Below are 12,354 nucleotides of genomic sequence, written 5' to 3'. Positions count from 1 at the left end.
GAAACGATTCCATTAAATCGACAAGCGCAAATTACAATAAATTTAAATCGGTCAAACCACAAAAACCAAAATACAATCGGTATGTAAAATGATACCACTCTCGCGATTGTAATTTTTTGGACTAAATTTAAACAAATATTGATATTAAATTTTACATTTGTCTTGAAACTATAACAGCATGCACATCGTTCATTTTCATTTACTTAATGTTATAAATGACATAATTACTACAGAGTTTTCTAGTGTAATTACTAGTATTAGGAGAAATAATCTCAGAAAGTTATTTCTAATAATAACTCACTTGAGTGTACTAGAGATCGTCATGTTTTGATTTACCTAAATTGCCTTTCGGCAATATGCGAGCGTATTATTGCCAGTATTGGATTTTATCTCATACACTTTAGTATTATTCAGAACTCCCTAGTCGGATTAGAAGTCGAGTACATTTTTAATGTGGTCTTATTCCTTTACCTGTAATGGACCGAAATTGTAGGAGATTAAAACTTGACTTCAATTGGACGTTATGGAAAAAAATACGAGTACAAACATAATTGCAAATGTTTAGTTTAGATATCTATACTATTATAATAAAGCGTAAACACACAGTTCTTTGTTGCCTAAGATGTCAGCAGTTACAGCATATTTTTGAATAATCCCTTTTTTAATAAAAAGTCCTACACTTGCGTCACGCTTTAGGCTATATATTTTAACGCCATTAACTTGGGGAGTAATTCTTATGGATAAAAACCCTAATGTGGGAAAGAGACCATAAGTTGCTGCCAACATCAAGAAAGCAAGACTGTCAAGGTTTGTCATGTCATGTCATTTTGACATTTGCAATTGATGATTTGACAAATGTAAACAATAAAATAAAATTTTTATTGTTTACATTTGTCAAATCATCATTTTAGATAAGTGTATAAAGGTTTATTACTACTTCTCCAGAAAGACTGAATAGATGTGAACGTTTAGAAGATAAATTATAGTTTAAAATAGAACATATGCAATTAATGTTTTTTTATAAATTCCATTTGGTAGCAGTCGCTGGCGACAGCAGATATATAAAAAAAGAAACTACGGTAGATATTTCTCAATTACATTAGACGTCAGAGATTCATCGAATGATGTCTACATGTTTTGTAATCCTACAGACTGCTATAATTAGAACGCGACATACTATTATTTTATACCCGTTTCCTGACTGGACATGGCAGCAGCTACACTGTGTACTGGATACTATAGCTTGCGACTTCGTCCGCGTGGAATAAAAAAAAAGATATAGCCACAGATAAGTTACCTTTCTAACGGTGAAGCAATTTTTAAAAATTGCCAAGTAGTTTTTGAGTTAATTCAACATATACACAAATGCAACCATATAAAATAAAGATTAAATCTTATAATCTTGCGTCTTACTTATATTATAAATGCCAAAATGGATGATGTTTGTTAGAACAGATGTCGATGATATTTGGTTTAGGTGCAGAGGATAGTCTGGGAGAAAACATAGTTTACTTTTTTTTTTAAATCCAGGAGGGTGCAAGCTAGTTATACTATTTAACAAAAATGTGGTTCAGTTTATATTCTTTTTAAATATCTGTGAATTTTAGGAATGCGATGTGGGTTAGAAAACTACAAAATCTGATTCGTTTGGATTGTTGCCAGACCTTGATAGTAGTTTTTTTTGTAACTGAAAGTACAAAACAATGCTATTTCTTTTTTCGTAGAAAAATGATTAGTTCTGAGCGATATATTCTAATCTAAGTAATCAAGTTTATCAAACGCTTTGCACATTTCCCTGGAGTAGCCTTTTTCCGCTCCCTTACTGAACGTAACCTCTTTTATCAGCTCTCGTGTAACAAAACTCTGAGTTATAATTTAATTACAAGAAATTACATCTTACATTTATTTTACTCATTAATTTGAATACTAAAGCTATATTACTAGTTATTACTTACTAATGTTATAAATGCAAAAGTTTAGATGGATGAATGTTTGTTTGAGTTTGTAACCTAAACGGCTGATCGGATCTTGACGAAATGGCATAGATGTAGAGAATAGTCTGGAAGAACACATAGGCTACTTTTTATTAATTTTTTTAAATTCCACGCGGACGTATTTGAGGTCGAAAGCTAGTAATAATATAAATGTAATATTCTGTACAAATTGTACAAACTATACAGTTGGAAGATCATAAGTACACAAAATAAAGCGACCGAAATTTGACCGTAAAATATAAATGACACGTAAACCTCCTACAAACGGCTATATCACGCTTTGATAACACGAACATAAACCTATGTTAGGGATTTTTTTCGAGTGGTTGCTTTTTGTTAGATAGAGCTTTACAAAAGCTCCGCAATAATTTATGACAGAAAGAAACTTGAAACGTACTAGATGGTCTAGTATTTAATTTATTTTACTTTACATTACATTACGTATATTACTGAAATTTTTATTGGTTTTGTTGTAACAATTCGAGCAGTATTAGCGTCTTTATGACAAGTTAGATTTTAAGGTTAACATCGGCAAAAAAATGTAAATTATTAGCGATTTTTTTTTTGCTTTCCATCAGTTGGTATTCTGTATTAATAGAGTGAAAGTAATTTAGAAATTAGATAGCTAGTCTCGATGTTTTAACACACTTTTAGTAGCGTTCATTTACGATCAAGTTATCTAGACTTCCTTATTTATGTCTATCATAGACTGAGCTACGAAATTAAAGAACAACGGGGATATTTTTTAAAAACTTCAGATATGGCTCTCATTGTTCAAGAAATATCTGGCAGGCATATTTATATGCTAGTTTATTTAAAAGGGAAATAATAAGACGAAGAGGCTTTAGCAACGAAAGCTAATGGGCGACCCTAACAGCATTTTTGTTAACTTAGGCTGCTCACTGCAGCATCGTAAAAATTCATAGCGCGTAAAATTACTCTTGATAACCAACCGTAACGTAAACTGAAATAATATTGAATAAAAATCTAATTCTGATTAAAGCCACAAACAAAATAAAAATGGTAGCTTAAGACTGTGCTTATGGACTACTAAAAGGTACCGACAGCAAAATTGCAATAGAAACACAAGTTGGTTTAATTATAGAGAAGTTTTTGCAACTAGAAATCCACAATATGTTGAAATCTTAAATGAAGACAATAATACAGCAAAAGACGAATATACGAAGAAAAAATGGACATAGGATTAGATGGATGTAGATATCAGACAAGTAAAGATTGAAAGTCAAGTTACATTCTATTATCACTTCATGTTATAAATGCGAAAGTTTAAATGGATGGATGGATGTTCGTTAGAGTTTGTAGCCTAAACGGCTGAAAGGATTTCGATGATATTTGGCATAGACGTAAAGGATAGTCTGGAAGAACACATAGGCAACTTACTTTTGTTTTTTTTATTCCACGCGGACGAAGGCGCGAGTGTAAGCTAGTATTTTAATAAGACAATTATGAGAATATTAGCAGTCATAATACTAGTCATTGGTTAACTGTCGTCATAATAAATTCGACTTATTATAACAAATGAAAATCGTAAGCGATCACACCACATTTTGATGACGTACAAATGATTCATAATTTACATTTGATGTTCGAGGAATTGCATAAATACAAAAACAAATAATTAGAAATGTCGTAATACTTGACAGATATAGTGGTTTTTTAAGATCTATTTAAAACACATTGCGTGAGTATTGATAACAAACAGTGACCGGCTGACCCAGTTTAACCAGAGGTACTGTCGAATCCCAGTCGGATCAAATATTTGAGAGATCCATATGTTTTGGTATGTTACGACTCTGATTGTATATCTTTGTTCGTAGTATAGAGAAGGAACACGCTTCGATGAACGCACTGACGTGCATGATCTTCAGACGTAGGCGGAGGCGTGATAGCATATTCTGATGTTTTCACTTATGTACATCGACGCTGAGAGACTTTACTACGCAATGTTGAGGCAGAGATCATTCAAAAGTTTCGCATTTGTTTTACGTGCTAACCTATCTGCATCTCAATAGCAGATACAAAGGCAATGTTGGTAAATTACCATGTCGAATGAAACTAAAGGCCGAATTCTGAAACGATTCTTAAAAACTGTACTTCGAATTCGTAGCTCGCATTGATGTCACTGAGTTTTAAAAATATCGATTGATACATTTATAGTCATGATTTTGAATTTGCATAATTTCCCTTTTTCCTAAAGAAATGTAGACCGAAGAACAAAAGACTTCGTAATAAGTAACATCAATATTTTTATGTAATTTATTATACTCGTTGGCAACATACTATCGTGTTGGACTATATAGTTATGTAAGATACATGGAGTAATATCATAAATGGTAAATATATACGGAGACGCAATTAATGGACAAGACTGCACAGGAACTGCGAGAATTCGCGGAATGCAGAATACTAATAGGAATGTTTTAATTGATCCTTTTATTGTCCTTTTATTTTCTGGAATATTATCGTTTATTGAAAGTGAATTGCATTAATCTTTGGAGTAAATTAAATATTTTTTTGAATATCAATTATTAATTAATGCTTATGTTTTTCGTTATTTTTTGTTTTTCGTAAGTTATTATAGGTTCTACTTTTGAAATCGTCTTCCTTTAAAATATAACTATTATTTAATAGATTCTGTGTCTGTATTATTTACATTAATAATAAGTAACTTCTTACAGAGATAATGGCTGTCAAAACATTGTGATGGTTAATTTCATTTTTTTTCTAATATCAAAATAACATGCGAGTCACCATTTCCATAGAATTCCTTTACCCAATATTCGCAAGAACTCAATGCACTTTAGCTACGACTGTATTCGCGTCGGTGATTCCAAATAGTCACTGCTTCTGCAATTGTTTCAACAAATAGCTTTTCTTGGTTCCTCTCTTAGTAACCGCTTCGTGTTACGTACTCCAAGCACTCATAGTAATAAAAGTAAGTAGTTACAAACGATAGTTAAATATAATTATTATTACAATTTATTCAGTTTTGGTCAAATTGTTTAGTTAACTCAGATCATAGTTATTAACCTATCAAATAATTTTAGTTAATATTATAAATAAGAATGTTTGGATGGATTTCATTCTTATCTCGATGAAATTTGGCATAGATGTAGAGGATAGTCTGGAAGAACACATAGGTTATGTACTATTTTTTTAATTAAACGCCGATGGAGTCGCGAGTCAAATAATTTGACTAGTAAGCAAGTTAGATGTTCAGCAAATTCTAAACCGAATGGCATTTTTTTTCGATTTCGACTTGTTTGCGTTTTCTTACAACCAAAGTTGCAAAGCGTGACATTTTATTATGTTTTACAAAGTAAAGTTGTAAGTCAACGTCTTCTTAAATGTGGCTGCCGTGACTGGATCTTTGAGATGGCAGTTTGATATAAATGTCTGTTGCGGTTCCGAAGTTAAGCTTGCTTATTTTTATATGTCAAGTAAATTTAGTCTTCAAATGTTGCATTATTTAATTATTTATCATGTTGATTGTCTACCTAACTATTCCTTCGTGTCGTTTTACATTGATAAATCGATTTATCCGATAAAAAGGAGCTAATCCTATTATATCTCTAACGATATGAAACTATTTTTCATTTGGTTTCAGAAGGTATATTTAAAATTCATTTGTAGCTTCTTAGGATATCTGAACAATATTTTCTTTACTTTATTTCCTCTCGGTAATGGTGTCAACTCATGGAATTCTAATACCGTAATACCAGTACACATTAAGAGATCGGCCCACGTAGAATCTCTAGGACTCCTGATTAAATTCCCCGCCCCGTGCCCACGTGAACATCGAATGGTTTAACGAAATTAATTATACTGTTTTATAAAACAAGTCACAGGAAGCATTTAAAACAAAGTATTTTATAGGAGGACCTTTATTTGTGACTATTATGATAAAAACAAAAAGTTATCACATTAAACGGAACGTGATGTAGGTCGCAATAAATGTCGGATGCTGGCAATTCCATCAAAAATATTTATTGGTCTCCTTTTGAAGTAAAAATGTTAGATAGTCAATTTTATTGCTACTATAAACTATAAAATCGTTCACGTTATGGCTCGCTCTTAGGAGTTGTACGATGTTACTTTTGTAAAATTAACGCAATCATTGTTTTCTATAAGAAATCATTGGTCAGCGTCGTGCGTCACGCTATCGTTTGGAGAACTGAAAGCGAATGCACGAATCCGGAACGTCTTGGCCGCTTGGATTGCGTATCTCGATTCGCTAAACGCTGTCCGATCCGTCTGTGTGTCAGCCCGGTTCAGTCCGTTGTCGGTCGCTATCGTAGACGCACGTGTGTGCCAGTTTGTCGGATTTTTTGCCGCCTTTACGATAACCGAGGAGGTTTTTAAAACTTTTTTCGAGTGTCGGGTGCAGTGTGTGCAATAATGACAAAGTTTTGTGTTGACGTACCGTGATTTTTGGAGTTTTTGAGTTTTGTTTTCTGTGTTGTTGGCAGAAGAAGTCACGTCACAAGTGGATTTTCAAGTTAACCGGCGTTTTGTTTAACTGAGTGAGTGTTTGGTTCTTTATTCATTTGTAGCCACGTTTTTTGCTTTAACTTAGTTTATTGATGATTCGTTTAGTTTTATCTAAACCTGTTATCTACGAGTGCAAGTCTTTATGTCATTGGATAGATAATAAAGTTATTTATAGATAACTTATCTATATCCGGATCAAAGAACTGGAATTCTTAATCCTTTAAATTCGCAAGAGCATTAAGATCTAACATTGGAATAATTTAATAAAATATGTGATTAATTAAAAAAAAAATAGTGTAAACAGTTTTTTTTTTTTCGGAAGGATTACAATTCTCTTGGATACTTATCGTTCTAAATCTTTACAAACATAAAAAAAAAAACTTATGAACTGGCAGTTTTAAATTAAGATGTACTCGAGCACGTCTTTAAGTTAACTGTTTTCAGTCTACATTTCTAGTAATAAATGTAGGGTATTTGTAAGTTGTCATACTTATTATTTTGTATGTTCTGTCCCACCAAATTGTAAATTGTCTGATAACAATCCAACGTGTAAAATATGTGATGGAAATATCGGATTTTGTTACCTGACAGTGACGTCATTTTAAGCTATCTGAGCCTTTATCAGCTAGTGGTGGGACAGGCCCTAAATCTAGTTGTGAATAACGATGATTGTAAAGTACTCAACTTCAGAGAGTTTTGTATGTAAAGTGAACTGTTTATTATTAGACAAAAGGTAGTTGTTAATAGGTATCCAGTCTTAGGAAATTACCCATAATTAATTTAAATGAATGTACAAACCCACATCTTGTTTTTCTCTTTCCGATTTATACACTAAGTTAACGATAAAACTGCGCAATATCAAGGCCTGGTTTATAGCACGAAGTTAGTAATATAATTAGATGTATTTTACATGGTATTTGTAAGAAATAACACGTAAGACATCATTATTAACTGACAATAAAATATTTTACTGAAGGAAAGATTTGTATTTTTGTATGTATTTAAATTACTTAACAACTACAGGATCGGATTTTAAAAATTATTTTACCGTTAGAAAGGTAATTTATATGTGAGTAACATAGCTAACATTTTATATTATTTTTTAATTCCATTATGTCGACAGTATGCGGACGAAGGATGTGTGTGACGTGTGCGGACGAAGTCACGAGTAACAGCTAGTGTTTAAAATTAATTAAAACGTAGAAACACATTAACTACATAATTAAAGCAACATTTAAATTATTGGCCACAAGTTTATTAAAAAGATGTTTTTTAAAGTGTGTATTACATGTTGACCACAATAGTTATAGAATTACATACTAAAGAACCTTTGTAGTCAACATAATATTTTCACTATTCTACTATCAATATAAACGTTAGTCAAGTCAAACTGAGTCATAGCTTATGAATGGATCAATATGTTTTGATACGAATGTAATAAAACGTTTGTGTTTAATTGAACATAATATTAACTAGAAGATATATTTTATAGAATAACATTTAGTTACGTAAAGAGCACAGATCATTATTAATATTACTTCATTATAATTAATAATTACGCTATCATACAAATATTATAAATGCGAAATTTTATATCGATAGATGGATGGATGAATGTTTTGTTAGATTTTGTAGCCTAAACGGCTGAACCGATTTCAATGAAATTTGTTTTACATATAGAGGATAATCTGGAAGAACGCATAGGCTATTTACTTTGTTTTTATTTAATTCAACGCGGACAAAGTCGCAGGCAAAAGCTAGTTCCTTAATAATTATGATTTCTTCTGAATTAACTTCTGTAATATCTTGATGTTTTAAGATAAATGTTTTCTATGATGTTTTCATGGAAATCATTTTGAAAAATATTTCCTATCTTCTTAGTTTAATTTTTTGTCTAACTAAAGCTATTTATTTCTTCATTCGATTGTTATTAACGTAGTTTCTATAACTTTCATTGAAAGTCGCAGTTTGCATACATGATTAAAAGAGATTGTTCGGAATATAAAAGAATTGAAATTAGTATACGAGCCACAGCCATATTATGCTTAACCAAATTATAGTCTTTTTTAGTTCTTGTGTTTTCACGCTGTTTTCCATGTATTCACACTCCCCTGATAGTCACTACCAATGTGACCGTTGTGTAGTCGAGCTATGCAACACACTTATTTCTGACATCCGACTACTGTCCGATTATTAACATAACAAGTGGAATTCCTACATTTTAAAACCATGAAATAAATATTTAAATAATGTATTGGATCACAATTACCAAAGTTTATATTGTTATTTTCATTAAAGGTAAACGGTACTGATTTATAGCACAGACTAAATATCCTTCAAGAATACAGGATACATCAAAATAGTTAAAAAGCTAAAAGTAAAAACAAAGTAAATGTATCAAGTTATAGCTTAACTTGCATGTGACGTAAAATCGTATTACCTTACCGAGGAAGTATTATGTTACCAAGCCATGCGCTTGTTAATCTTTAACAATATAAAATACAATTTAAGTTTGTACTGGCCATTGACTTACTGTTTTAGGAAGTATAAATCATTTGACACTTTCCAAAAATACACATATTGATATGTCTGATTTGAAAATGTCACTTTTTGAATTTACCTAGATTTTTTTATACCGTAACGTGGTCAACAAGTTAGCTGCCACCTAAATTCGCTGATATACCGAAAGGAACGCTGCGCGTAGTAATATGCCATCAGATGCCTACTTTTAATCGACAAAGGAGGGGACGATCAAATTAGGATATTTCCCTTCTCATATGCGTTATCTTGATCGTCAAATCCAGTTTCCCTTCTCATCCTTTCCGTATAAGAAAATGGTAAGTAAACGAGGACTAAAATTAGGCCTACGGCTCACACTCATGAGAAAAGCGGAATTCTTTTCGTGAGTGTACTACAGTACATCAAGGGAAACGAAGCAGTACATAAAGTTTACTATAACAAAAAGTATTACTAGTATTTACAATAACTTAAAAATTCAATCTGAAATTACTTTTGTACAGTGAACCAAAAAGTTTACGTCTTTACCATGGTTAAGCTATGTCGCTCATTGTACGTGACTAGTAACGTAACTTGAAACGAAATTCCAAAGTCTAATGAGACACAAGTTTATTGTTATTCCATTCAGTCTTGTATAATTAATGATAACGAATTCCATCTTAGTTGTACATAGGCAGGATGCGTCTAAAACTTCTTATCAATGATGGATGTTGGTACTTTGGGCTAGTTACTGTTATCGAACTCGTTATGTCTATTAAATTGATAAGAAAATGAGATCAAACTGAGAATTTTCGATAAATGATATCCTTAAACGCACGCCGGAAATTTTAATTTAATAGAACGAAATTTTATAAATCCAATAAAGATATTTACTGAGTTTTAAAAATTCAAGGGCAAATTGATGTACTTGACAAATCATTTGACGTCATTGCCATATTTTAGCCTATTCAATATTTGACAGTCAAAATGGCGGGTGTACCATAGCGAATTAAATTATACCACTTACTAAAAAATTGTACCTAAAATGTACTATTTAGTACCTCGCTCAAAAAAATAGTACATTCTATATTAAGTTATATAATTCTCCCTCCATATTGATGTCAATTAACTTTATTTCATTATAATTTCGTTCTACAGAAGGTACTATTTTTTTTAAGCGAGGTACTAAATAGTACATTTCAGGTACATTTTTTTAGTTAGTGGTATAATTTAATTCGCTATAGTACACCCGCCATTTTGACTCTCACTTGAATATTGGTTTAGCAATTAATATGCTTAATCACTTTATTTAGCAAATCAAATGATTTAATTTAAAGAAAACAACCAAATACGAAAACAATATTGAACTGTAAACAGTTACACTAAAATTATTATATTAACTTTGATTCAATTGATTAAAACGTGGCGTGAAGTCAACGGAGCGGAGACTGGCGAGTTTAGAACAATAACGTAAATAACCAGTACTTGTTAATTCGTTACCAAGTTATTTCGTCTATAACTTAGATGAGAGATAACTTAGTTGCACAAACTCAAAATAACAACAAGGAAATATACAAGTTTTACACGATTACGTTAATATGGTTAGCTTGTATAAACGTCACGACATCGCTTTTCTATATTTTTCGTGTAATATTTTTGTTATCAAATCGAGGCAAGAGCTCTTTATATAAAATACTAGCTGTTCCCATGCGGTTTCATCCGTAGGTAATTATAAAAACTTCATTGTATTGTTAACATTTGTCAATTTATGAATTGCAAACTTCAAAATGACATGACATGATGACAATCCATGGCAATCTTGCTTCTTGATGTTGGCAGCTCGTATCGTATGGTCTCTTTCCCATATTAGGGTTTTTATTAAAATATTTACCCCCTATGTTTAATGGCGTGAAAATATATAGCCTAAAGCCTGACGTAAGTGTAGGGCTTTCTATTAAAAAATAATTATTCTAAAATATGCTGTAATTGCTAAGATCTTTGGCAACAAAGAAGTGTGTGTTTACGCTTTATTATAATAGTTTAATATAGACTTTCATCACTATCATTTGTATTATGTTTATTGAAGTTCTTAATCTATATAAATCACTTAATATCATATAATATTTATTTGTATACATTTTTATTCTAATGTTTTTATATTCCTTGCATGATTATGTCGAGGATAACCTAAATTTCATGTTAGGAGTTTTTTTTATGTAAATTGTTTACAAAAGATCAATTTTACTTATCTTTTCTTACTTAAGGTCAGCGTTAGCTATTAAATATATCTATGGTCGGTCGACTTTCATTTGTCATTTCATTTCTTCGCATCATTAATCTAACTTAGGGCTACATACTGAATCGTGACCCCTTATTATTCTGAAAATAATACTAAAGATTTTTTTTTATTCTGAACAGAATGGATATTTATAATTTCAATTTCTAATTTCATCGCATTTATAATTTCTGGAGTTCATATTGCACATATTCGGTGTGCTTGGACATTTACATTTACCACGGGGAGTGTTCCGAAGAGTTGTTTGGAACAATTCCTGCCGCTGAGTTTCGTCATCGGACGACACCCACAGACCGCCGGGTACCATTCTCACCATCTCGATGGCTGGCATTCCATACGCGTTGTGGAACGATCTATCCTCGGCGGTATATCCAAACAAATGCGAATTAGGGTCCTTCAAGAAGCGAGCCTATCAGTTCCTTTGATGTTGCGAATGTTCATAGGTGTCGTTGGCCACCTAGCTGTTCTGGCTGCTCGTTTGCCCCCTTTCATTAAATGAAAAAGATTTGGTGCCTTTTGTTTATTTGTAAAATAATGTGTAATAACTGCAATATGAGACTTGAAATTACAAGCCAAGTATCAACTTTATGCTGTAGTACTTAATACATTTCAATATTTAGTTAAATGATTCAAATATGATCACGACAAGTATGATCGACAATCATATTAAATTTAATTTAATAAAAACCAAAGGTAATGTAAAAAAATTAAACGAATAAGAACATATAAATGATTCATTTATTTCTTTATAATTTGTTCAAGAGGGTTCTCGGAAAAACGGCATTTGCGAGAAACCAAGTTGAGATATAAGCAAACAGGATTACTTTGGATGAGCACTTTAAAGTCCTTGGGGAATTTTGGACAGTCGTGTTAGATGCAATACAATTATAGAAAATTGTTAAGAAAACAGAAATTATGTTTTATTTAAGTTTGGATCTAACAATCTTAATTTGTGATTTTTAAAAGAATCAAATGCTAAACTACATTCTACACCTATATGACAAATTTCATCGAAGTTTGTTCAGCAGTATAAGCTACAAACTCTAACAAACATGA

At 31.6% G+C, this 12,354-nt stretch overlaps 1 protein-coding gene across 1 annotated transcript in view; it reads left to right on the top strand.

Annotated features, from left to right (window-relative positions):
• The first annotated feature begins 6,266 nt into the window (after nucleotides 1-6,266).
• LOC106106309 (inactive angiotensin-converting enzyme-related protein-like) overlaps nucleotides 6,267-12,354 on the top strand; it is a 33,680-nt gene continuing 27,592 nt past the window's right edge. The window contains exon 1 of the mRNA XM_013286880.1: nucleotides 6,267-6,538. The gene's annotated coding sequence lies outside the window, so the exon portion shown is untranslated. The remainder of the gene's footprint in view (nucleotides 6,539-12,354) is intronic.

This window comes from Papilio polytes, unplaced genomic scaffold (assembly GCF_000836215.1).
Source record: "Papilio polytes unplaced genomic scaffold, Ppol_1.0 DF822289.1, whole genome shotgun sequence".
In the NCBI taxonomy this organism is placed as follows: Eukaryota; Metazoa; Arthropoda; class Insecta; order Lepidoptera; family Papilionidae; genus Papilio; species Papilio polytes.
Note: the sequence above shows the minus strand (reverse complement) of the source record. Positions and strands in the feature narration are given on the sequence as shown.